At 45.9% G+C, this 27250-nt stretch overlaps 9 non-coding genes across 9 annotated transcripts; all 9 read right to left on the bottom strand.

Annotated features, from left to right (window-relative positions):
* Window positions 1–10208: 10208 nt before the first annotated feature.
* Window positions 10209–10280, bottom strand: Trnav-uac (transfer RNA valine (anticodon UAC)). The gene has a single exon. It is a non-coding gene; the product is annotated as a tRNA-Val (tRNA).
* A 79-nt stretch (window positions 10281–10359) lies between these two features.
* Window positions 10360–10432, bottom strand: Trnav-uac (transfer RNA valine (anticodon UAC)). The gene has a single exon. It is a non-coding gene; the product is annotated as a tRNA-Val (tRNA).
* Window positions 10433–15793: 5361 nt separating this feature from the next.
* Window positions 15794–15866, bottom strand: Trnav-cac (transfer RNA valine (anticodon CAC)). Its single transcript has one exon. It is a non-coding gene; the product is annotated as a tRNA-Val (tRNA).
* Window positions 15867–17660: 1794 nt separating this feature from the next.
* Window positions 17661–17733, bottom strand: Trnav-uac (transfer RNA valine (anticodon UAC)). Its single transcript has one exon. It is a non-coding gene; the product is annotated as a tRNA-Val (tRNA).
* An 80-nt stretch (window positions 17734–17813) lies between these two features.
* Trnav-uac (transfer RNA valine (anticodon UAC)) lies at window positions 17814–17886 on the bottom strand. Its single transcript has one exon. It is a non-coding gene; the product is annotated as a tRNA-Val (tRNA).
* An 80-nt stretch (window positions 17887–17966) lies between these two features.
* Window positions 17967–18039, bottom strand: Trnav-uac (transfer RNA valine (anticodon UAC)). Its single transcript has one exon. It is a non-coding gene; the product is annotated as a tRNA-Val (tRNA).
* A 79-nt stretch (window positions 18040–18118) lies between these two features.
* Window positions 18119–18191, bottom strand: Trnav-uac (transfer RNA valine (anticodon UAC)). Its single transcript has one exon. It is a non-coding gene; the product is annotated as a tRNA-Val (tRNA).
* A 5719-nt stretch (window positions 18192–23910) lies between these two features.
* Window positions 23911–23982, bottom strand: Trnav-cac (transfer RNA valine (anticodon CAC)). Its single transcript has one exon. It is a non-coding gene; the product is annotated as a tRNA-Val (tRNA).
* An 80-nt stretch (window positions 23983–24062) lies between these two features.
* Window positions 24063–24144, bottom strand: Trnav-cac (transfer RNA valine (anticodon CAC)). The gene has a single exon. It is a non-coding gene; the product is annotated as a tRNA-Val (tRNA).
* Between the last annotated feature and the right edge of the window lie 3106 nt (window positions 24145–27250).

Genomic DNA, 27250 nt, shown 5'->3' with positions numbered 1-27250 from the left:
TCCCTCAACATAGCAGCCTTACCCATTAGGCCATTGACCACCAAGTGACACAAATTGGCTGGAAAATAGAGACAGACACCCGAAAGTATGTGAAGTATCCTAAAAATGCTACTTGCATTAAAGTTTTTGATGCTTTGGTTTACTTACTATTTTATTTTGTACTGGGTGAATCCTTGTTTTTCTGAAGCTCATGGCATCCTAACAGCATAACAAGCTATGACATTAGTTTTAGTTGTTTTTATTAGCGACATTAGCTGACATTTTAAGTCTGGAGCAGGCAGCATTTCTGTGATTTATTTGGAGTGTGGCTGTTGTGGAAATGTGCTTAAAATCCTTAAACTACCTCACTAATATTTGCCTAAACGTTCCGTTTCACATAGGTTGGAGAAGTGCTCATTCAGATGATCCTGGCACAGCTTGCCATGGTGGACCAGGCAAGTTTGCAAGGGCCTTGATTCACCTTGTGTTCACAAAGAAGAACCTCATAGGCCACTCACTTCTCGGAAACAACACCACCAATAGGCAAAAAAGAGTCTCTTGGCCTTATCAGGGTCAACGCTGTTATAGGCAAGTACCATACATCCTTTTTCCCATTGCATTTTTGCATTCACATTTTGTAATTACCAGCTTGCTATTAGCACAACAAATAACTTTCAAGTAGCCCGTGTGTGCAACAACGTGCTACAATAGCCTACTATTTGGAATGAATGTTCACTTGATCTCAAGTCTCTAACGCCTCCATACTTAAGTGCTAAATTTTAAAAGCAGCCTTAACTGCCAGAAGTTATCGGTGGCTCCAACTGACAAAGTTAGGTGTATTTGCGCATTAGTTGCACTACTTGACTGTCATTGCAATGAATAGTTGCAATGAAGCAACTACCAATCTGTAGTACCAATCTCTGAAGCTCGCTGCCAATCTGGTGGTATAGAGGGTGTGCTTAAGTAGCCTGAAAGTGTTGTTATAATTGTGGAGAAGCTATGCTTAAGAGCAGTTACTGCTCAACTCGAGGGACAGCACTTCCACCAAATTTCAGCAATCAAAATGGCCCTCCAGATTCTGTAACGCAAAACATAGTGGTTTCACCTATTTCAACAGACCACATTGAATTAAAGTTGCTCCTGTCTTGAAGGAGGTACATGTGGTGGCAGGCAGTAGCCTTTCAGCAGAGGGAGCTTAAGTTACGGGGCATAATTGTTTGGTTGTTTTGATCAAAGCAACAATAGGAACAGTTGCCAACTTCGTTGTCAACATTGCTATGTTTAGCGATTCCCATTCATTCTAGACTCTCAACCTATTAATATCCAATTTATCACATTGTATTGTAAGATGTGGAAAAAACAAAGGTATTTATTTGACTTTTCCTCACGTTCCCATAAAATGATCAGTACTCAATAGGCCCTTGGCAGCTACTATATAAAGCTTCTTACAGAACATGAGGCATGTCCACAGCTCCTACTCTGAAATTGTTGGAAATGTCTCCTGCTTTCTTACTTCAAGGACGCACTTGCCTGTTTTCAGCGTTATTATAAACCAGTGGTCAAGTACTGTGGGTTTAGCTTTATCAAGGATTGAATGAGCTTTGTAGGTGTTCATGTTTAACCCTTTGAGGATGACATATTTTCTGGAAATACGTCCCCCAATTTAAGCATTATATTTTTATTCTGGATTGTTCTTCAGAGTGACCTTTCAAGAAAAAAAATGGGTAAATAATTTTTTAGGTCACAAAGTGAAGAAGGTTTCTTAGTGTCCGCAGATTTACACCATGTTTATTGTAGCATGCAGGGCAAAGTAGCATAATCACATTTTTAAATTATCATGACACTCACAAAACATTAAACTAGGTAAATACTCCCAAACTACTGCAGTGATGGGCACCATAGAGTAAAGAGAAAGATCAGTTTTGGAAGAAGCCAAGGGGCAACAGCACAATCAGGATTTTTGTAGAAGTCGCAGAAGGTTACAGAATCTGTAATGTGATGCTTGGGGACACTTCTTTCTTCAAAGGCATGCTTATTTATATGTTCTTTCACCGCCTCATATATATGGTCGTGACCACACGATTTGTTTCCTCCACTCTGCGTGCATGGCAGTGACCCTCAAAGGATTAGCAAAGTCAGTCCACTTGCATATTTCTCTTGTAACACTGAGCATTTCTTCATATTTCTTCGCATTTATTTGTATTAGTGTAACCCGGTTGGCGCGCAACTGCAGTAAATCCTCGTTATAAGCAGTATTTTCTTTTAAGTAGAGAGGCATAAGAATGGCTATCATAAGGCGAGAAGTGCACTCCAGTAGCATATGAGCTTGTAAAACAAATTCAGATATATCATACTCAATTTGGAGCAACTCCTGCAAGGAAAAGTGCAATGAAGTGCTGCACATTTCAATTATGAATGTTGAGAGAACTAATTTTAGTTTCCAGTAGTCTACCATGAAGTTTTTTCACCAACAGTATGAACTCTTTTTTCCACCATTTTGTTCCTAAGCCAGCAACGTTCCCATTTTTCACACCAAGGATATTCATGAAGTTATTCGGCCACAGTGGGCTTTTCCTGTTTGCCTTCTGCATATTGTACTAAGTGGAGTCCTCCGGCGCCACTCCACTTTGAAAGCTGGTCATTCTCTAGAATTGAACTCGTGAAAACTTTGAATAAACAAAACAAATGAAACAGTTTCATTCTAACAGGGTGTACTGTATGTCGTACGTTTGCATGTGGAACATTGATCTTAAACCTCATGCTGTTTTTCCTTTTTTTACAGGCTTTACCTGTCACAAGTTTCCTGAGAGGAACAAGGCCTACATTAAGAACACTCTGGCCTCACTTCTCGCAAGGGTCCTGAAGTGTCCAGAAGAGCCCAAGTCTGTGGACAGTTCAAGTGTTGTGCACTTGCAGCCCTCAACATTTTTTTTTATTATTATGATGTTTCTAGTCACCTGAAAAGCCTAGGTTGGATGGTTCAGACACAAGTACTGTGTTATGATTAATAATTAATTGCACAAGTGTAGCGCTTTCTATTTTAGTACATTTTTACGTATATTTTTAATATATTTCTACAAATGATAGTGTTTCTTCACTATTTCATTTCATAGGTATCTCGGGTCACTTCATGCCAAGACTGTTCCATGACGGCACACCATTTCTAGTTTGGTAAAGTAAAAGTAGGCACAGTGAGAAATTTTCCAGGAAATTAGGTTTCATACATACACCAGAACGTGGAATCTGTGCTATTGTCAGAGTGGTTCTGTTTAAGAAAAGCTACATATTAACATATATTTGTAGTAATGGTTTATTTTGCTATTTCAAAACAGTAAGAATTAAGAGGTAGAAGTTTGGTTAAATTCAAAGTGCAACAACAGTTCTCGGGCAAGGCAGCGATGTGATTTCTTTCATGTACGCATGAAATCTGATTTCTTGCAAATTCTTTCATTCTAACTTGTTTTGTGGCACTCGAAAATTAAAAAAAAAAACATTTTTCCTCATGCCAGTTCCATTTAAGTCTTCCAGCAGGTAACTAATGACCACGGTCTATCAGATAGAAATTTTTAGTCAAAGGGAATAAATCGCTTGGTATGTAATGACCTGCCCAGGAACCTAGTAATCATGGCAGAAAACGCAACTGGATCGTTCAACAAGCAATGCAGCACAATAAACTGCTGCCATGCCACAACTTATTGTAATTACCGCGTCGTTTCAGAGGTAGATAATGTTTAGTAAAATGGGCACACACCATTTAACCAATAAATAAGGGTCTCAGTCGGCTCATGCAAATTGTTCCATGTTTATTATGTTACTGGCTACCAAATAGAGAAAGCAAGTACATTTTAAATGTTATTTACTGTAATGCTTGTATATTATTTATTTTCTATTTATTTCAATTTTGAGAAATGTTTTACTTTAGGGCCACGCAAACTTTACACCTCTCAGTATGCAATTTCGTTATTCTATCAAACTGCTGGCAGTTTGTAGATTGCGATAGGAATTTTATTATCTCAAGGCACACATGGCTGTACAGTTAACAAATGTTCGGCTTCAATAAACAATTCATCTAGAAAAAAATGCTTTTTGTCCACATAAATTTTGAGCTGTTGATTTCGTGAAGGAGTATTGATTTTGTGTGTTAAGCCAATTCAAAAAGTGGCATAATGGTTCTGCTAGCAGCTCTATAATATGTTTTATTACAGGCTATATCTAAAAGTGTGGTTTTGATCCCTTGGTGACCCAGGTCTGCAATACAGAAGTGCCTGCATTTAAGTTTGCCCCTCTCCTCTAGTATGCAAGGATCACATCAATATGGCATCAATGGTAATGCTATGAGACTCAACTTAGCTCAGCGGTATATAAAGAAAAGTCTAGTGCAGTTTTCGACACTACTCACCAAACAACATATTTCAGTGGGCTCTCAAGTGATTTCAATAGTGACGTTCAACACTGCTCCAATAATATTTAAATGGTGTTGCAATATTGACTAACATTGCACATTGGGCTTGTTGGTATAACATAATAGAGGCAAAAGGCGTAGCGCATCAAAAACAGGACAAAAGAGGAAGAACACGCACAAGACACACGTTTGGTGCTTAACGCGTGTTTTTCTGTGTTCTTCCGCTTGTGTCCTGTTTCTGATACGTAGCGCCTTTTGTCTCCATCAAGCAATATTGACGTTTAACAGATCCAATAATACTTCAATGCGGTTTCAATATTGATGTTCAACAATGCTTCAATAATGTCTCAATGGGGTTTCAATATTGATGTTCAATACTGCTCCAATAATATTTCAATGGGGTTTCAATATTGATATTCAACACAGTTCCAAGATTCTGTCAATGAGTTTCATATTGGCATTCAACATATTTCTACAATGTCTTAACAGGTTTTCAATATTGACATTCAACACATCTTCAACAGTTCTTCAATGGGCTTGGAATATTGGCATTCAACATGGTTTCAACAATCCATCAATGACTTCTCAAATTGAAACGACCCAATGATGTTTCAAGAAAATGTCGCGGGCCAATTTTCAACACCTGTCAACAATTTCCTCAATAATGTTTCAACAAAGCCTCAATGTGCTTTCAATGCTATTCGTTGACATTGACCAATGACTTTTCAAGAACATTTCAACAATTTTTTCTAAGGGTACAAAAAGATTTGCCTTCCTTCACTACTTCTGTAATGCTTTGCTTATCGCGACAGAACACTGCTACGTCGTCAGCATAGGCTAACACTTTTATTTCTCTGCCAAAAAACGTGTATCCGCGAATACTATGGCTATGAAGTAACTTTAAGCAGAAAGGCTCTAAATAAAGATCGAAAAGCAAGGCCGAGATCGGACACCATTGTTTTATGGTAGACAGTACTGGAATTCGTCTGCTGACTCTGTTGTTGATAATTAGGTTTGTTGTACAACCATCATAAACCATTTTCACCCCGTGGAAAATGACTGTTCCGACATTCACGTATTTAAGAAGCAGAAGCAGGATCTCGTGCGAGACCTTGTCAAAAGCTTTCGCTAAATCCAGTTGTAGCATAGCTACGCGATCTTCCATCAAATCGCAGCATTCAACTATGCTTTGCGCTGTGTGTATATTTGTGAAAATAGTCCTACCGTTTATACCGCATGTCTGATGTGTAGCTACTAGGGATTTCACTACACTCTGAAGACGTTGGGCGAGCACCTTCATGAATACTTTATAATCAATATTAGCTAAACTTATTGGTCGGTACGCCTCTACTGATTGAAGCTTTATGGGGTCAGTAACTTTAAGTATAAGTAGCACATGTGTCTGTCGGAAGGAAGGAGGCATCCATTTTTGTTCATAACACTTCGTTATGACGCGACAGAGAGCCTGTGCTACTTCAACCTTGAAAATTTTATATATCGCTGCCCCAAAACCATCTGATCCAGGTGATATTCTTACACTAAGGTCATCGATAGCCTTTTCAATTTCTGCTACAGAAATAGGCCTTTCAAGAGCTTCCTTAAGTTCACCATCAATTCTCGGCATGAGAGGCAAATAATCGCTTTTAAACGCCGAGATATCGCTTGCCCTCTTGCTTAGCAGCTTGCTATAGTGGTCCACAAAAGCACGTTCTATCATTTCCTTGTCGTTTTTAAGCTGCCCTTGATAAACTATTTCTTTTATTTCCTTACTCAATGCGTGTCTCTTCTTCTTGGTGGGCGTTTCACCCAACCATACTCGTTCTGCGCGTGCTCTCAAAACGGCGCCGCGATATCTCTCTTCGTCCACGACTTCAAGTTTCACTTTAAGTTCTTTGATATCGTTTACAAATGTACCAGCCGCGCCTCTTTCCATGTTCAACAGGTATGCTAACGTGCACTGCATTTGCCGTTCCTGTTGCTTTTGTTTGTGCCGCAACACGCATGCTCTCTCTAAAGCAATTATTTTTCCCGCTTCGGTTTTAAACAGTTCCCAAGCTTCTACTACATTTTCAGCATTATCAAGGAGAACGTTTTCTAAATTCTCTTTTATTCTTTGAAGAAACACTTCATCCTGCAACAAGTTGTCATTAAGTTTCCATAAGTGCCAATTAAATTTTTGCTCTTTGCATTTCGTGCCTATCGTAAACATTACCAAGCAGTGGTCACTGAAACTGATGCATTCGACACTTTAGCTAGAAAGGAGCGGAACTAAGTAAAAAGGGACATAGATGCGGACTAACCTCGAGTGGCAGTCTCCTTGAAAATGCGTATATTGCACATCACTGTCAGAACCAAGAACACTTCCAACATGCTCCAGGTCAACATTACACAAAATTTCATGCAGAACAGTTGCGCTTTTATCTTGACTGAGCAGCTTTTTCGATCTATCTATCGGCCGGCACACACAATTAGGGCGCCAAACACTAGAACGTGCCTGTCACAGACCAAGAAAGATCTCAGGTAAACAAAAAATTCTTCACGTTCACGAGCATTATTAGGACCATATACACACCGCCCGCCAAAGCAGTCCAGAAAAAGAAAAATCACAAATAAGCATACGCCCTCCCTCACATGAAGTAACTTGCTCCTCCAATACTGTTTCTAACAAAAAGAAGGTAGCCACCGGAAGTACCATTCGCGTGGCAAACGCATACGTTCTAATTCTGAAAATTTCTGCCTATCGATCCGTTTTTTCCTCTGATTCAATTTTTGTTTCTTCGACTGCCATGAAATCAATGTCTTTTTCTAGTAGCATGCGGATAATCTGACATTGTCTTCGCCGCTGTGACAGCCCTCTGACATTTAATGTCGCCAAACGAAGCGGAGTGGTGATGTTAATTTCGTCTGCCATTGTGTTAGCTGCAATTAGGTGGGCCCCGACTCACACTTTTCGAGGAAACATAGCGGCTCTTGTATACACTGATGCTTGGTGAACGTATGACTCTCTTTGAAGGCGACAACTGCAAAACCACGTCCTCACATAATCATCATCATCATCATCAGCCCATATTTTTATGTCCACTGCAGGACGAAGGCCTCTCCCTGCGATCTCCAATTACCCCTGTCTTGCGCTAGCGTATTCCAACTTGCGCCTGCAAATTTCTTAACTTCATCATCGGATCTGGTTTTCTGCCGACCTCAGCTGCACTTCCCTTCTCTTGGTATCCATTCTGTAACCCTAATGGTCCACCGGTTATCCATCCTACGCATTACATGGCCTGCCCAGCTCCATTTCTTCCGCTTAATGTCAACTAGAATATCGGCTATCCCTGTTTGTTCTCTGATCCACACCGCTCTCTTCCTGTCTCTTAACGTTAGTCCTAAGATTTTTCGTTCCATCGCTCTTTGTGCGCTCCTTAACTTGTTCTCGAGCTTCTTTGTTAACCTCCAAGTTTCTGCTCCATATGTTAGCACCGGTAGAATGCAATGATTGTACACTTTTCTTTTGAGTGACGGTGGTAAGCTCCCAGTCAGCATTTGGCAATGCCTGCCGCATGCACTCCCAACCCAATTTTATTCTTCTGTAAATTTCTTTCTCGTGATCAGGGTCTCCTGTGAGTAATTGACCTAGATAAACGTACTCCTTTACAGACTCTAGAGGCTGACTGGCGGTCCTGAATTCTTGTTCCCTTGCCAGGCTATTGAACATTACCTTTGTCTTCTGCATATTCTTCAACCCAATTCTTGCACTTTCTCGATTAAGGTCCTCAATCATTTGTTGTAATTCGTCTCCATTGTTGCTGAATAGGACAATGTCATCTGCAAACCGAAGGTTGCTGAGATATTCGCCGTTGATCCTCACTCCTAAGCCTTCCCAGTCTAAGAGCTTGAATACTTCTTCTAAGCATGCAGTGAATAGCATTGGATAGATTGTGTCTCCTTGCCTGACCCCTTTCTTGATAGGTAACTTTCTACTTTTCTTGTGGAGAACCAAGGTAGCTGTGGAATCCTTGTAGATGTTTGCTAAGATATTCACGTATGCCTCCTGTACTCCTTGATTACCCAATGCCTCTATGACTGCTGGTATCTCTACTGAATCAAATGCCTTTTCATAATCTATGAAAGCCATGTAGAGAGGTTGATCGTACTCCACAGATTTCTCGATTACCTGATTTATGACATGGATATGATCCATCGTAGAATATCCCTTCCTGAAGCCAGCCTCTTGGTTAGCTGAAGTAAAGTGTTGCCCTGATTCTATTGGAAATTATCTTGGTGAATATTTTATACAATACTGAAAGCAAGCTAATTGGTCTATAATTCTTCAGTTCTTTAACGTCTCCCTTCTTATGGATTAGTATAATGTTGGCGTTCTTCCAGCTCTCTGGTACACATGAAGTTGTGAGGCATTGCTCTCATCACTCCCGATCAAAGATCGGGGATAATATCGGGGGGATATCGGGGATAATCACTCCCGATCAAAGATCGGGTGCGGAAAGTTCTTTCCGTGGCACTACCTCCGCTAAGGCGGAGGCGGCGCATATGACAGCCGTCTGTCTGGCGGCACGTTGCGCTTCAACTTCAGCGTCGACCGTCGGACTGTCGGTGTTTTCGGTGTCGGTCCTTCGGTATCCACGCCGTCGATGTCTCGGCTCTGGTCCTCTGGTCCTCAAGTCAGGTCCATGTCCTCGCTGACGCTAACTGGCGCGTCAGCCACTTTAGTCGGAGGTGGCGTGATTTCTGACGACGCGCCCGTCACGTCAGCACCAGCTTCCGTCACTTGAACCTTCGCAGGTGGAGGCGCAGAATCCGTCACATTGCCTTCATCTATCCCCTTCAGGTTCACCTTTGCGGTCTTCGTACCCAGTGGTGCAGACTGAGCCACCGCCCCTTCAGCTGCTCCTTTGGCGGCCTCTTCGGCGTCCTCTTGATGCATGAAAAGCTTGGACGAGTCTTGGCTCCTGCCTGGGCCAGCAACGTTGGCGTACGTTCTCACGCACTGGGTCTCGTCGTGGCCAAAGCGACGACACAGCCTACAGCGTGGAACCCGGCATTCTCGTCGAATGTGTCCAGTGCCACGGCACCCGAGGCAGAGGGGTGCTCTGCCCGGGACAACGACGAGAGCCAGGTCTTCCGCAACACGAAGTTGGTGTGGTAGGTCGTCTGCTGTCATTCCGGGCTTGAGTTTCAGGACCACAGACCGTGTCGTGGTTCCTTTGTCGTTGCAGCCCTGGACCCTCTACTTCTCCCTCGTCACTTGAGTTACTCTTCCGAATGGTGCCAAGGCTGTTCTGACGTCTTCGTCAGGAACACCATGCAACAGCCAGAAGAGCTTGAGCCTGATACCATGGTTGCAGGGGTCAATGACCACGCAATGGTGTTCCTTGACAAGGAATCCTTCCGCGTCCAATATCTTCTTTTTGGCCGCCTCGTTGAAAAAGTTACGGCCCACACATGATTCATCTGATAAGCCCCGAGGGCCACCACTTCCGGCAGCAGCATGAGTCGAGAAAGCGCATCCCTGAAATGCTCAACACGGTAAGGCCGAGCTTCTAATTCGCCGTGGATAAATATAGTGTTCAGAACACTTGCACCTGAAGGCAGTTGTGGTAGAACCATCTGGTAGTCCGGAGAAGGTTTTTCCGTTGACCGGGAACCGCGGCCGAGGGCCGCTATAACCGCTCTTGAGGAGCAAGACATTCCGCGACCGTTCACTGTGATGGTCGGAAGTGGAATCCACACAACGGGAACCGAGCACGGAGTAGGGTATTTCACTCCCCCTCTTCTGCGCGTATGCGATAGCAAAAGAAACAAAAACGAAAAGCTTTGTTCCCGCCCGGGATAGAACCGGGGACTTGCGCGTGTAAACCGCACGTGATAACCACTACACCACGGGAACCAAGCACGGAGTAGGATATTTCGCTCCCCCTTTTCTTCTGCGCGTATGCGATAGCAAAAGCAACAAAGCCGAAAAGCTTTGTACCCGCCCGGGATCGAACCGGGGGCCTTGCGCGTGTAAACCGCACGTGATAACCACTACACCACGGGAACCGAGCTCTAAGTAGGGTATTTCGCTCCCCCTTTTCTTCTGCGCGTATACGACCGCAATAGAAATAAAAATGTCACAGTTTCGCCCTAAGGGCGAAGCAATGAATGCGATAGCAACACAGCAATGTCATACGAAGTAAGATGAGCGGCTTTGGTAGCAATATGAATTGTAGTAAACATGAGCTGATTAAGTAAGCAGGTGTGCTGCGGCGTAAGTAGACCGACATGAAGAGAGACTCGATGACCACGAGAAGGCGTGTGTGAAACGGTGGTGTTGATGAGAAGCGCTTCCCGTGGGCAGCGCGTGCGAGACACACCTTCGCTGCACTGCCGATCCGGGCAGCATTGCATGTGTAGCGTGTGTTGGAAAATGTGGCCCGATTATTACTAACTGAATGAACAAGCGTGGTGTGAGCGCGCACAAACAAACATGAATAGATCACACTGAATGACTGCAGACAACGACCGTCAAAACTCTGGCAGCAAGCGGATACGCCGCAGCGGCGAAGGTACGTGCGGTCTATCGCTTCAACGGAAACTGAGCGGCGAATGCACGGCGCATAAAGGTCAGAGCCGTGTGGAGATGAGAGACGGTGCGAGCGAGCGACGAGCGCGGTTGTTGGCAGAGTGGATGCATGCATTCTCGGAAGTATACACGCGCCGGTCGGGCATCAGGGTCGCAGTGGTACCCCGCCATTCTCGAGCGCCATAGACAGTGGAGGCCCATAAGCATGATTAGATCATACGGGAATCCTTCGTCGTCATCTATTGGCCAAAACCTGATTCCTTGGGGATCTATCGGTAGCTCCTTTTTTAAGGTCATTTGCAATAAGTGCCAGAAATATACCCCCTCCCAACAGTGGATGAAGACATGATCTATGTTTTCCGGTTTTTTTACAAATGAGGCAGTTGTTTCCCCATGGCAAGTAGAACTTACGCTGTTCTAGAAATGTTTTAACGTGTAAAGTACCGGTATGTAATTTAAAGAAGAACGATTTGGTTCCTGGTTGCACTGGCATCATTCGCACCCTTTTCAAAACGTCTAGGCCTTGGCCACCACTGTACACTACTCGGTACATGGGTACAAGCTAAACACTATCACACAAATCACGATATAACTTTTTAAGTTTTACAGTCCACAAATATACATTCAAAAAACGAACACGCAAAAAGGAAACACTATCAACAATTCCCCGGAAGAATCCACGCACTGAACCTGTCATGGTTTCGGTACTGACAACAAGCTGGGGAAGTGATCTTGATAGTCTCATTTGCATCACGGTGCGCAGAAAGGGGTCATTTGTATCGGGAAAGAAAAGGAACCTGTTAACAAGTTGACGCAAGAAGAGGTGCGCCAACCCAAGACCGCTATCATTAACACGCTGGAAAAGATTATCTCGGCTGCATCGCTCCCAGCTTGATGCCCACACGAAAACAGCGAACACGCGGTGCAATTTCTGCACATTAATCCTGTGAGCACTGGAGGACCTGCATTACGTACCAGATTTTCGTCACGAGGAACATATTGCACGCGGTAGATCTCCCGAATATTGACAAGTGGCAGGCTTTCCATCTGTCCGCTTTTTCTTTTATCTCTTTTGTCCGCTCCTTCCAGTACTCGCTACTGTCCTTGTAGGCATCAAGGGGTGCGCCAAGGTACTTAACTGGTGTCGTAACGCAGCTTACGTTTGAAAAGTGGTTTGGGGTAGACGCCCACCTTCCATGCCAAAAACCCAAACATTTCTTCCAGTTCACAAAGCTATTGGTGACTTCACGGAACCTTCTGACGATACTAACAGTATTCAACACACTCTGCGTGTCTTTGCAGCACACAGCCACATCGTCAGCATAGGCCAATAACTTGACCTCTGCTGCTTGCAGTTGAAATCCGTTAATGTAATCATTTTGGATTATAGCCTGATATAGCGTTTCTATGTAAACACAAAACAAGAGTGGGCTGAGTCGACAACCCTGGCGAACGGAGCGCTTCACATTAATGGGCGCCCCCAACGTCTGATTAATTATAAGTCTCGTATAGCAGCTCCGGTACGCCATGGTCACCCCCTCAGTGATTATGTGGCCAAAATTAACATGTTTAAGGATGGTAAGCAAAGTCTCATGCGAAACGCAATCAAACGCTTTCTCCAAGTCCAGCTGGAGGATCGCTACTGCATCGTACATGGCGTCACAACACTCAAGCACACACTTCATCTTATGAATGTTAGTCTAAATGGTTCTACCGCGGATGCCGCACGTCTGGTGCGGGCCGACTACTTCTTTAATAACTGACTACACCCGACGTGCTAGTACCTTCATGAATATTTTGTAGTCGCAGTTGGTCAGCGCTATGGGTGTGTAGAATGAAAGTTGCTTGAGCTTTTCGGTCTCTTCTGTTTTCGGTATTAGTACTGTATGGGACTGGCCAAAGGATGGTGGAAGCATTTTCAGTTCGTATGCTTTATTGAAAACTGTGGTTAGTCTAGGGGCTAGGTGGTCTTTGAATGTTTTGTACCAAGCGGCACAAAGACCGTCTGGACCTGGTGACTTACCACGGTTCAGGTCTTCGATAGCCTTCATCACTTCAAGTTCTGTTATTGGCCGTCCTAACGCCTCTTTAACTTCACTGGACAGTTGCGGCATTCGATCCAAAAATAAGTGTTTGAAACCTTGCATATTTACGGGCCTGAATGCGAAAAGCTTTTGAAAATGGTCAAAAAAGCTCTCCCTATGTTATTGTTATCGGTTACTACCACCCCGTCGTGTTCGATGGCCTCAACCTGCTTGCGTCTGGAGTGCTTTTTTTCTAGTCACAGCGCTCTTTTCGTAGGCATTTCCCAGCACGCTAGCCTTTCTGCTCTCGCGCGCACGAGCGCACCCCGATAGCGGTCTTCGTCGAACGCCTCGAGTTTTTTCTTAACAGAGCGCATATCTTCTTGATAAGCACCCACCCGGTTGCTTGCATTCGAGCGTCGCTAATTTTTTTCAAAAGTGTTTTTAAAGCCTGTTCGCTTGCCTTTTCTTCATATCGCAGTACACTACTCCTTTCGATAGCCTTCAATTTAATACTTTGCTTCAGCAACTCCCATTCCTTGCCAAACTTGATAGAACTGTCTGTTCCAAAACTATTCAGAGAAGTCACTACCAATTCGTTAAACTTGTCATCACGTAGAAGCGGAGCGTTCATTTTCCACAATTCCCAGGAAATTCCTTTCGACCTTTATGACCCAGCCTGCATTTTACCAGGCAGTGGTCAGAAAACAATATTACAGTCACTACGTAACTCTGGCATTTATCTACTAAATCGTATGATAGATACACACGGTCCAATCGTGCGTTACTTGCACCCTGAAAGTAGTGTACCTCACGTCTTGGTCACCACGAAAACACTCAGCGATGTCTTCTAGTTCAAATTCGCTTATAATCTGCGCCAGGATGTCACTGCTTTTGTCATGATAACGCGTCGCGTAGACCTATCCAGGGAATTCAATACGCAATTGAAATCACCCAAGCAGGCTATTATTTTGTTTGCAGAGAAGTGTTGCCTTAGGTAACCAAAGAAATTTGCCCTTTCTTCCACCGTATTAGGCGCAGAAACGCAGAGCACGCGCCATTGGACATCACAATAGCTGAAGTCACAAACGACTAGTCGGCCAGAAGTACATGAAAAGTAACTCTCTATGACAAGCCCTGGGAGCTTCTTCACGAACAATACACACCCAGCCGACGTCCCTAAGGCGTTGCTCACAACCGTATAGTACATACGGGTGAACCGTTGCACCATGCCCGGTCTGCTCCTCGCCGTCTACCTTGGTTTCTTGCACGCCTAAAACGTCGAGGTCTTGGTCCACAAGTATTCGATACACCTGACTCTGTTTCCTTTTCGCGGCGAGACCTCGAACGTTTAGCGTGCCGAGGCTAAGCCACGGGTTGGAAGCCCTTACTGATACAAAAAGGAGGGGAGAATGCCCGGAGCATGGTGCTCACCTTAACGTCTAGCAGTCCGCTAGACGCCTCCGTGGCCATCAGGTGGCCGTCGGTCGAGTTCGTCTGGGGTCGGCTTCGCGGCGGGCCTACGGTCGGCCTCCAGATTCGGCTTAGGCTTGATGGTCGAGCGCCTTCCGGACAACGTCTTAGCAGGCGGAGCCTCCGAGCCTCCGCCGGCATTTGCGTCGACTTTCTTGTCCTGCTGCAGGGACCTCTTGACCGATGCCGAGACGCCTTCGACTCGGGCGTTGGTGGGGGTCGTGCTGTCTTCCGCTGCCTGCGTAGCGTCAGTAGCCTGCTGGGGGCTCTCGTTTTCTGCCGGGGTATCCGTCACGCTCCCGAGAGTTGCTGCTGGCTCCTCGGACGGAGGGACATCATCCCGTCCTCCGTTCGTCGGGGTGGTCGTCCCGCTCGCTTCTGCCGCCGCGTTGCCACTTCCGGCTCCCTTGGCCGCGTCCTCCGCCTCGATGACGTCCATCATGTATTCTGATGTCAAGGGCTCGCTCTCCGCCGAACCCGCGGCTGCAGCGTAAGAGCGTACACAGTCCGCGTCGACGTGGCCGAAAAGCCTGCACCGGGAGCAACGAGGAACCTTACATTCTTGTCTAACGTAGCCAGAACCCTTACAGCGCAGACACTGCATAGGCCGACCCGGGGCGACCACAAGTGCGAGTTCCCCGGCGACGCGGATCTGGTGGGGCAAGTCGTCGACTTTCATCCCAGTCTTCAGCTGCAGTAGCACTGCTCGAGTCGTCGAGCCCTTGTCGGAGACACCATCCACTCGCCAGCGCTCGCGGGTCACCTCGGTCACCTTGCCGAAGGAAGCCAGTGCCGTCTTCACGTCCTCGTCTTCCACTCCATGCAGAAGCCAGTGGAGACGCAGCTTCACCTGTTGTTCCTTCGGGTCTATGACGAGGCAGCGACGCCTCTTCACTTGCATCTCTTTTAGCGCAGCCAGCTTTTCGGAAGATTCGCCTGTGTTCATAATCACCGCCCACACATGGTTGATTTGGTACGCTCCAAGGGTGACAACACCCGAGAGCATACCAACAGCTTGAAGCGCGTCCCGATAATCTTCTACACGGAATGAGCGAACAAAAGCGTCGCCGTGCAAAAACACCGTATTTCATACAATGCGTCCTGTTGGTAGTCGTGGCAAAATAATGTGGTAGCCCTTATCATCCTCAGTCAAAAGCCTGTTGCCGCGGCTGACAGCCGCATTAGCCGCTCCACTGGAGCCCATGATGCCACGATCCGTTAAGCTCGGAAGCCGGAAGCAGAATGGACACACCACGGGAACCGAGCACGGAGTAGAGTATTTCGCTCCCCCTTTTCTTCTGCGCGTATACGATCGCAATAGAAATAAAAATGAAAAAGCTTTGCTCCCGCCCCGGATCGAACCGGGGACCTTGCGCGTGTGAGGCGCACGTGATAACAACTACACCACGGGAACTTTTTTTTTCTTTATTGCCGTCTTCGACGTACAAAATCAAGGGGTACAAATGATAAAACGTGCCAGCCACACTTTGGCTAGCACAGTACTAAAATCTTTTCAGTAACACCAGTTCATCCAGTACAGACATCCATTGTGGTGGATCAGGCAGTACTTCGTACGCGTCTCTCACGTAAACAACACTCTCAATGAAGTGTTCTCGCACCGGCATCATAACGATGTCTGGATGTTGAAATTGCATGCGAGTTTTCCACATAGCGTGGAGGCCGAGGACCATAATGAGGACATACGGTACTTCCTCTGAGGTATCTACTGGCAAGAAGCATATTCCATACGGGTCCAGAGCTAACTGTTTCTTCAGCGTTCTCTGCAGAACGTCCCAGTGAAAGATCGGGTCCCAGCAATCTAGGAAAACATGTTCTATTGTTTCTGGTTTTTTACATAAAAAGCAGTCGGTTGTCCAGGGGATGAAAATACGCTTGCTATGAAGCCAGGTCTTAACGGGAAGTGTGTTTGTATGTAAATTGAAAAAGAAAGACTTAGTTTATGGGCCGTACTGGCATTTTCTTCACTCTTTTTAGAATGTCCTGTCCGGGGCCTCCACGGTGTGGCGAACGGTACAAAGGTACAGGTAGCATCGTGTCCACAAGATCTCTCTACAATTTTTTCGTTGTAACGGTGGACAGATACTGCTGCGAAAAACGCACATTCAACATCCTATACGCCAGCACCACTTCACGCAGGTACCCAGTCAAGGTTCCCGGCATGTTCTGAGCCGACGAAACAACGAATCCCGGAAGAAGTCTGCCCAGCCGTACTTGTACTATAGTTCGAAGAACGAGATCATTTTGATGCCGAAGAAACAGAAAGCGTGACACAATTTGTCGCAAAAACAAGTGAACCAGGCCAAGCCCACCTTTCTTGACCGGGAGAAACAAATTTGTTCGACTCGTCCTCTCCCAAGTAGAGGCCCAAATGAAGGAAGCGAAAATGCGGTGAATTTTTTGTACGCTTACCCTCGCAGCACACAACACATTCATAACATACCATATCTTAGAAACTAAAAAGAGGTTGCAAACAGTGGCTCTAGAAAACCCCCCATTGACAATTGCTTTCCTCTCCAACCGTCAGCCTTTTCTTTTGCTCTCGAAACTTGGTCGAGTCAGTACGGTTCGGCCTCACGGTAACTTCCGAGAGGCACCCCCAAGTACTGTGTAGGTAACCTTGACCAATTCAATCCAATTCAATCGAGAAAAGGTCTCCGGCGTGTCTTCCCAACTCCCATGCCAGAAGCCATTGCTTTTATCCCAATTTATCTGGGCTCAAGTTGAATCGCAAAACTTTTCGACTACAGCAGTTGCCTCTTTAACGCTGGCTTTATCTGTGAAGAAAATCGCGATGTCGTCGGCATACGCCAATATTTTTACATGTCCTGCCTGTAGTCGATAGCCTGTTATGCGTTCGTTGTTTTTAATGGCCAAACAGAGTGGCTCGAGATAAGCAGCAAACAGAAGGGGCGAAAGCGGGCATCCTTGACGCACCGACGAGAGCATACGAAAGCTATCGGTGAGCTCCCCATAAACAATAATTCGCGTTGAGCAGTTTTTGTACGCCATCATGACACCTTCCGTTATCACACTGCCAACATTCGTGTGTTCAAGTATGCACAGTAGAGCCTTGTGCGAGACGAGGTCGAATGCTTCACCACGGGAACCGAGCACGGAGTAGAGTATTTACCTCCCCCTTTTCTTCTGCGCGTATACGATCGCAATAGAAATAAAAATGAAAAAGCTTTGTTCCCGCCCGGGATCGAACCGGGGACCTTGCGCGTGTAAGGCGCACGTGATAACCACTACACAACGGGAACCGAGCACGGAGCACAGTATTTCGCTCCCCCTTTTCTTCTGCGCGTATACGATCGCAATAGAAATAAAAATGAAAAAGCTTTGTTTCCGCCCGGGATCGAACCGGGGACCTTGCGCGTGTAAGGCGCACGTGATAGCCACTACACCACGGGAACGGAGCACGGAGTAGAGTATTTACCTCCCCCTTTTCTTCTGGGCGTATACGATCGCAATAGAAATAAAAATGAAAAAGCTTTGTTTCCACCCGGGATCGATCCGGGGACCTTGCGCGTGTAAGGCGCACGTGATAACCACTACACAACGGGAACCGAGCACGGAGTAGAGTATTTCGCTCCCCCTTTTCTTCTGCGCGTATACGATCGCAATAAAAATAAAAATGAAAAGCTTTGTTCCCGCCCGGGATCGAACCGGGGACCTTGCGCGTGTAAGGCGCACGTGATAAGCACTACACCACGGGAACCGATTTTTTTTTATTCGCTTGAAGGTACATCATGTTCAAAGAACAACAGAAGGACAAAAAGCTTTTACAGAAATAATGACGCTGAATAATGGTAAAATAACGTCAAGCACACTTTGCTTGGCGTGGGATGATTAAAAGTGCTTTAATGAGATGAGATCATTGAGAACTGGGGCCGTATTCTGTAACGCTTCGGTTTTCGAAGGATTCGGTTTGCGTGCAGCGATTGGTCGCCGCCTGGGTGACGCCATCGCCTCAGGGCGCGAACGCATTTTTTGATGACGTCACGCACATTTCAATCACGCGGAAACCGAATTTGTCGTCTGCTACGAAGCGAAGCCGCGCGCGCTGCTTCGGTCTGATCCGAAGCGCAGTGTGCCGTGTGCAAAGCCTGTGCGTGCCGTGTGCACGGGCGACATCGCGGCACTCGGAGCAAAATGACGGCGTGTGCGGTGCCTGTGGCGCCTGTTATCGTGCTTTTAGCGAGCCTCCGTGACAGACAGCGACAACCTCGACGTCGACAAGACGCCTTTGAGATGACAGACGAGGGATTCCGGCGACAATTCAGATTCTCAAAAGAGACAGCGCTCCGACTGTGCGAGGAACTTGAGTGTGTATTTTGGCCGCAACGCGAAGTTAGCGTACGACGTCCCACCTAGCGGCATAAATGGGTCAACCGAAGTAAACAAAATTCGTTAAGTCACTCACCGGCAGTACAACTCACACACGTTTCATGATGAAAAACGTAAACCTCATCAATACCATGAACAAATTATTTTTATTTACCAAGAAGCGCTCGTAAATTGCTATATTTTTACTCGGTTTGTGACGTTCACTGCCACAAAAAGAAACCTTCGCGCCGATTGGTCTCTGTCCTTTCACTTGTTTTCATTACGTCAACGGACCGCCCCAATGTGACGCCACCGCCAAACCGAATCCTTCGAAAACCGAAGCGTTACAGAATACGGGCCCAGGTCAGCATTCCGGCGGATCTTCGCCTGCACAATATATATCCCTCGTGTACGCTATACTTTCTATAAAGTATTCCCTAGCTGGGCGTACGTTTACATCCGCATGCCTCACCGCCATACGCGTCTTCCATATTGCGTGCATGCTCAACAACATAAACATATCATACGGTATATCACAAATTTCACACTCAATTTCAATAGGGAGGTCTTTCTTTAATGTTCGCTGCAGTATGTCCCAGTGAAATACAGCATCCCAACAGTCCAAAAAGATGTGATCAATACTCTCCGGCTTACGGCATAAAAGACAATTAATACTCCAAGGAACAAATAGGCCCTTTTCCTGTAACCATGGTTTCACTGGCAATGTACCGGTATGTAGTTGAAAAAAAAAAGTCTTGGCTGATGGGTGTACTGGCATCCTTTTGATTCGCTTAAAAATATCTTTTCCGTGCCCGATTCCATACATCGTTCGATACAAGGGTACTGGCATCATTACATCAAGATCTTTATATAGCCGCTTTTTTTGTACTTCGCACAAATACTGCAGAGAAAAACGAACCTTCAGTATATTGAACGCCAACACTACTTCGCGTAGATAACCACGTATACCCATACGCCCTGCACAAGAAGATACGATGAACTCAGGTAAATAACAGCATAATCTAACTTGTAACATGGTGCGCAAGAATGGGTGACTTTGATCGCGTAAGAAAATAAACCTTGACACAATCTGCCTTAAAAACAAATGGGCCAATCCCAGCTCACCAGCTTTCACTGGTCGAAAAAGATTTGTACGACTCGTACCCTCCCACTGGGAGCCCCAAACAAAAGTGGCAAAGACTCTGTGTATCTTCTGAATGTTTAATCTATTCATGCGCAGCACCTGAAGTACGTACCAAACTTTCGCCGCTAAGAACATATTGCAGACTGTTGACCGTGTGAATATCAAGAAGTTTTTCCCTCCCCACCTATTTGTTTTCTCCTTCAACACTTCTGTTTCATCCTTCAAGTATTCATTGGGATCTTTATATCGCTCCAGTGGCACACCCAGATATTTGGTCGGCACGGTCCGCCATCTGACATTTTCATAGGAATCTGGCATTGCCTCCCAGGTGCCATGCCACAAACCTACACACTTATCCCAATTTATTGCGCTACCGGACCATATGCAGTACTTGTCGGCAACTTTCGCAGCTTCGCTAATACTTTCCCTATCTTCACAAAAAACGGCAATATCATCAGCATAAGACAACACTTTGATCTCCGCTATCATAAGCTTAAAACCTCGTACTTTGTTATTGTGAATTATGCTCAAACAAAAAGGCTCTAAATAAATAGCAAGGAACAATGGGGAATTTGGGCACCCTTGGCGGACGCTCCTGGCAATTTGAGAACTTTCAGTGACCTCTTTGTTAATTACAATGTTAGCCTCACAATTTCTATACGACATTTTCACACCATCTAAGACAACATTCCCGACATTTACGTGTTCCAATACGGAAAAAAGTAAGTCATGAACAAAACGATCAAAAGCCTTCTCGAGATCTAGTTGTAATATCGCGACTTGTCTGTCCCATGCATCACAGCATTCGAGGATGCTCCTTGCTGTGTGGATGTTTGTTTCTATTGTTCGGCCCTTTATGCCGCACGTTTGGTGAGAACCTACGATTAACTGTATTACAGTCTGCAATCTCTTTGCTAGCACCTTCATGAACACCTTGTAATATACATTAGTGAGGCTTATAGGTCGGGAAGCACTCACAGATAATAGCTTCACTGGATCGTCACTTTTGGGTATCAGTACAATATGTGACCTTCTAAAGGATGGTGGCGCTTCGTTTATCTCGTACGCCTCAGCGAAGAGCTGAAAAAGAGCCCTCGAGAGTTCATGCTTAAATACCTTGTAAAAAGCAGCCCCAAGTCCGTCTGGACCCGGCGTTTTCCGTTCACTTAAATCATCTATTGCTCTTTCTATTTCAATTAAGCTAATTGGAATTTCAAGGCGTGACCTGGTTTCATTATCTAAAGTGGGCATCAGCGACAAGAATTCACTGTCTAAAGAGGCCTCGCTTTTACCGCTGCATCCAAGCAATCCTTTGTAATAATCTACAAACGTTTGTTGTATCTTTGTCCATTGTAGTCTGTTCACCATATCGTATCTGTTTTATTTCCTTACGTGAAGCATATCGCTTCTCTTCACTCATGGATCGTTTCGTGGGTGTTTCGCCGAGCCAGAGATGTTCTGCGCGTGCGCGTATAACTGCGCCTCTGTATTTTTCTGTATCTATTATCTCAAGCTGATTCTTTATTTTTCTTATTTCGTCAGAGAAAGTGCCTGGCTGCGCACTCTCGACTGACAACAAGAATTCCAACTGGCACTGTAGTTCCTTCTCTTTTCTTTTTTCATTCCGGTGTAACGTTGAAGATCTCTCGATAGCTGTAATTTTAACTTCCTTAAACCGCTCCCAGGCTTCAACAAATCTCCCCGACTCTAACAAGTGTAACTTTTCTATAAGTACTTTTACTTCGTCGACAAAAACTTTATCGTTAAGTAATTTGTTATTGAATTTCCATAAGTTCCACGAAAAACGTGACCTAATGTTCTTCACTCCTATTGAAAACATAACGACGCTGTGGTCGCTCAAGGATACCGGTTTAACATCATAACTGTTACAAAGTGGTACGAGCACATCTGCCACGTATACTCTGTCTGAACGGGAGTGGCAATCACGTTGGAAATGGGTATAGACAGGACCACATCCATATTGCAGTACATTTCCAACATCCTCTAGGCCGCACTCTTGCAAAATCGTAGATAAAAACAAAGCACTTTGATCCCGAACAGGCAATCCCCTGCTCCTATCTTCCTTTAGGCACACGCAGTTAAAATCACCCAGCAACATCACGTTCTTTTCACATTTTAAATATGGTTCAACACTTGCAAAAAACCTATGTCGATCTTTAACATTATTTGGCGCATATACACAGATGACGCGCCATTTCTGAAACAAAAACAGAAAATAGCAAACGACAAGTCGGCCGTCTTCACTACTATAAACATATTCTTCCACAACACCTCAAGAATTTCGCAAGAATATCGCACAGCCTCCAGAGGTGCCAACGGAATGACACACGCAAGCATTGTAAAGAGCCCTAAAAGGTTCAACCATGCGATCCGTTTGCTCCTGACTTTCGACCTTCGTCTCCTGAACTGCTATCAAATCAAGGTCATACTCTCGGAACAGACGACTGACCTGGTATTGCTTTCGTCTAGACCGTAGGCCACAAACGTTGAAAGTGGCTACGCGTAACGCTCTTATAGTTGGCGAAGTCTGCGTGCAAGTTGGAACTGACCGCATGGTTCTTACCTCACTCATAGGCCCGGCGTTGCCTGCAGCCGCTGCTGAGAGACTTGCGCGTATACACGTACACGGCGTGCACCCGCCACACCCTTCACATAATGCAGAAGCCATACTAGCCGTGTCCTTTTAGGTCTATAGTTTCGAGGCCCCTAGTTTAAGCACAACCCTCGTTGCTACGAAGGTGGCTTCGCCGGCGGTCGGGTGCCCCCGCTGACGTTAGGCTTGGGCTTGGTGCTGAGTCGGCGGCCCAAGGCCACTTTCGCCGCCGGCTCCCCTCCGGGTTCCGCGCCTTGTTTGTTGCTGTCATCAGTGACATCCTCAATCGGTCGCTTTGCACGTGTGCCACTGACACCTGTACTCCCGACGTCCATGTCTTCCGGCTGGCTGTTCGACGCGTCGGAAAATTTTCCCTCGTCGTCATTTTTGTCCACCGGTGCTTCGTTGTCAGCCTTGGGTGTTTCATTAAGACGCCTGACTTCTTCCTCGTGGACCGCTCGGTTTTGCTTTTCCGTCGGTGTCTTCGAAAGGGGCGTGTACACGGGACCCCCTCTTCCGCTGCTGGCTGCTTCTTCTGCGTCAACTTGGTCCATTATGTGCTCCGCGACACGGTCGCTTGTCACAGGGCCTGCCACACTGGCGTATGTCGGAGCGCACTCGTCTTCATCACCAAAGCGCCTGCATTTACTACACCGGGGTATGCGACAGTCGCGTCGGATATACCCCGTTCGACGACATCGTAAGCACAGTGGCGCACGCCCGGGCACAATCAGGAGCGTGTTGATACCAGCCACTCGAAGCTGGTGCGGCAGATCCTCGATAATCACTCCGGTTTTCAGTTCCAGGGTTACGGTGCAAGTAGATGTTCCCTTGTCCGTGATACCATTGACACGCCAACGCTCCTTTGATACTTCAGTCACCTTCCCGTAAGCCGCAAACGCGGTGCGTACATCTTCATCTGGTACGTAATGCAAAAGCCAATGAAGCTTTAGCCTGGCGTCCTGCTTATTTGGGTCGATAACGAGGCATCGCCTTTCCTTTAACTTGACGTCAGCAACCGCAAGCATCTTCTTCATTGCTTCTGGTGGGCTGAAGGTCACCGCCCAGACGTGATTCATCTGGAAGGCCCCTAAGGCAAGCACCTCGGGCAGCATTCCCAGACGAACCATCGTATCGCGAACGTCTTCCACACGGTAAGGTCTCGCCCTGGTGTCTCCGTGAAGAAAAACAGTCGCAATATCCGCTCCATCGGAGCACATGATGACACAACCGTTCGCTAGCGCGTCCGGAAATTCAATCCCACCACGGGAACCGAGCACGGAGTACAGTATTTCGCTCCCCCTTTTCTTCTGCGCGTATACAATCACAATAGAAATAAAAATAAAAAAGCTTTGTTCCCGCCCGGATCGAACCGGGGACCTTGCGCGTGTGAGGCGCACGTGATAACCACTACACCACGGGAACCGAGCACGGAGTAGAGCATTTCGCTCCCCCTTTTCTTCTGCGCGTATACGATCGCAATAGAAATAAAAATGAAAAAGCTCTGTTCCCGCCCGGGATCGAACCGGGGACCTTGCGCGTGTGAGGCGCACGTGGTAACCACTACCCCCGCGCCACCACGGGAACCTTTTTTTTTTCTCTTTATTACCGGTTTTTCAACAACACAAAACGTAGCACACATCACAAATGAGACGTCAAAACTAGGTTACAAGAAAGGTTGTTATCGTAATGCACATAATGCCGTCGGTCACGTGGTGACTGGCGATGTCATTTAAAATTCTTTTAGTGTAGCCAAGGGTTCCACGCTGGCAATCAAGGGGGAAACACATTCTTTTGTTTTTTCCACTTCTATTAGACGAGCAATGCTCTCTCGAAAGTACAGCCTTGCCGGTCTTCTATCAGGTTCACAGTAGAAGTCAGCCATTCGTGAGCGCCATATACTGTGCAGGGCAGTCAACATAATCAGATCAAAAGGTACTCCTTCTTCGTTGTCTGTTGCAAGGTACCTGATGCCGTGCGTATCTAGCGGGAATTCTTTTTTCATTGTCCGCTGCAACACATCCCAAAAAAGACCCCCTCCCAACAGTGAAGAAAAACGTGATCGATGGTTTCCGGTTGTTTGCAAATAAAACAGTGAGAACCCCAGGACATATAAAATCCACGCTCCTCAAGGAAAGTTCTTACTGGAAGCGTCCCGGTATGCAGTTTGAAAAAGAAAGATTTCACGCTTGGGCGCTACTTGCATTCTTTTAACTCATTTCAGGACGTTCTGACCTTGGCCTGCACTGTATATGGCTCTGTACAAGGTAATCGGCAACACTATGTCACATATGTCTTCATACATTTTCTCTTTGTAACATAATACAAATATTCATTAGAAAAACGAACGCATAGAAATCGCACACTTTCTACTACTTCCTTAAGGTAACCTTGTACCGAACCACGCAAGACATGGGTGCTTATAACATAGTCGGGAAACAGTCGCCCTAATCTTGCCTGGCACATAGTTTGCAGGAATGGGTCCCTTACCTCGCGAAAAAAGAAAAACCTGTTCACTAACTGTTTGAGAAAGAGATGTGCCAGTCCAAGCCCCCCACACTTTACTCTCCTAAACAAATTTGTAAGACTGCACCTTTCCCAGGTAGATCCCCACACAGAGATCGCAAAAACCCTATGCAATTTCTGAACATTTGCCCTAGAACAATACATATCTTGCATCACATACCACAGTTTGGCCACAAAAAACGAGTTACACACGGTAGCCCTCGCAAACATGGAGAGATAATTATATCTCCAAGCATTCGCCTTTTCACGTAAGAGATGTGCTTGTTGCTGCCAGTAGTCATTATTATTCTTGTGGGACTCAAGTGGCACACCCAGGTACCTCACAGGCATTTTCTGCCACACGACGTTGGCAAACATGTCCGGGGTCGATGGCCACACTCCGTGCCAAAATCCCAGACACTTTCCCCAGTTTACCCGACTTCCTGTAACGTCGCTGAAAATTTCGACAGCTCTAATGGATTCTTCGATGCTTTCGTAATCAATACAACAGACTGCAACATCATCGGCATACGCGAGCAATTTCACCTCTGACGAATGTAAACGAAAACCGTTAATAGCATTATTTCCAAGTACTGACAGACATAACGTTTTAATGTAAATGCAGAACAAAAGTGGACTGATGGGGCAGCCCTGGCGAACGGAACGCTGGATTTTGATGGGGGCCCCCAATGCCTTGTTAATAATTAGTCTGGTAGAGCAATTCCGATACGCCAGAGCTACACCGTCCATGATGATGGACCCGACATTAATGTGTTCTAATATGGCAAACAAAATAACATGCGCTACACAATCAAATGCCTTCTCCAGATCCAACTGGAGTACGGCCGCACTAGCTTCAAGGGAATCACAACACTCAAGAACGGACCGCATCTTATGAACATTTGTAGCTATAGTGCGACCCTTAATTCCACACGTTTGGTGCGGACCAACTATGTCTCTAATTACTGACTGAAGCCTAGCCGCTAGAACTTTCATTAAAATCTTGTAGTCCACATTTGTGAGTGATATTGGTCTATATGATGTTACTTCCTTCAGCTTGTCCTCGTCCTCTGTCATCGGAATCAGCAGCGTGTAGGATTCACTGAACGACAGTGGTAAAACTTTACCATCGTACGCTTCGTTAAAAACTGCTACGAGTCCTTCTGACAATTCCTTTTTAAACCGCTTGTACCACGCAGCGCAAAGCCCATCATGGCCAGGCGACCTTGCCGGGATTCAAATTATCAATCGCGCGTTCCACTTCAAAAACAGTTATCGGCGCTTCTAATGTAGCTTTCGTTTCTTCACTCAGTTGAGGCATGCGTGCTAAAAAATTCGTTTTAAAACGTTCCAGGTCTACCTGCCTAAGCGCGAACAGATTCTCATAGTGCTGAAAGAACACACCTGCTATGCTATCGGTACCTGTAACTTCGTGAGCGCCCGCTTCGATCACGTCAATCTGATTGCGTCGTGCGTGCGCCTTTTCCAGTCCAAGCGCCCTTTTTGTGGGTGTCTCCCCTACAGCAAAGGACTCGGCTCTCGCGCGAACAATCGCGCCACGATAACGTTCCGCGTCATGCAGTTCAAGTTGCTGTTTGATATTCCGTATATCACTTTTGAATGCTCCCGGCTCTTGGCACTCCAGTTCTGTCAACTTCTCCAAAGTTGTTCTTAGTTCTTTTTCTTTCTTTTTCCCTTCATAATTTAGTATGACGGAACGATCAATGGCTTTCATTTTAATCTGCTGTTTAAACTCTTCCCATCGTTCTGCAAGTTTACCGTCTCCGTTCAGAAGAGTTTTTTCGATGCATTCCAACACTACTGCTACGAAAGTTTCATTAGTGTTCAGTTTCGAATTCATTTTCAACAGCTCCCAAGAGAAGCTGCAACCTTTTGTCTTTCTTCCTATATCGCATTTAACCAAGCAATGGTCAGTGAAGGAAATGGGACAGACCTTGTAACTGTTGCACATCGGTATTGCTGCAAGCGACACGTAAATGCGATCTAATCGCGCATGGCTGTTCCCTTGAAAGTCCGTGAAACGCACATCTCGCGTCCCTATCATGCAGTCAGCCACGTCCTCTAATTCGCATTCAATAATTATCTCGGCCAAGATATCCCTACTTCTATCGCTTTTTTTACCTCTATTTGACCTATCTCGGGCACTCAGAACACAATTAAAATCACC

Source organism: Dermacentor silvarum, chromosome 1, assembly GCF_013339745.2.
Source record: "Dermacentor silvarum isolate Dsil-2018 chromosome 1, BIME_Dsil_1.4, whole genome shotgun sequence".
Taxonomy (NCBI): domain Eukaryota; kingdom Metazoa; phylum Arthropoda; class Arachnida; order Ixodida; family Ixodidae; genus Dermacentor; species Dermacentor silvarum.
This window is presented reverse-complemented; position numbering and strand designations above follow the sequence as displayed.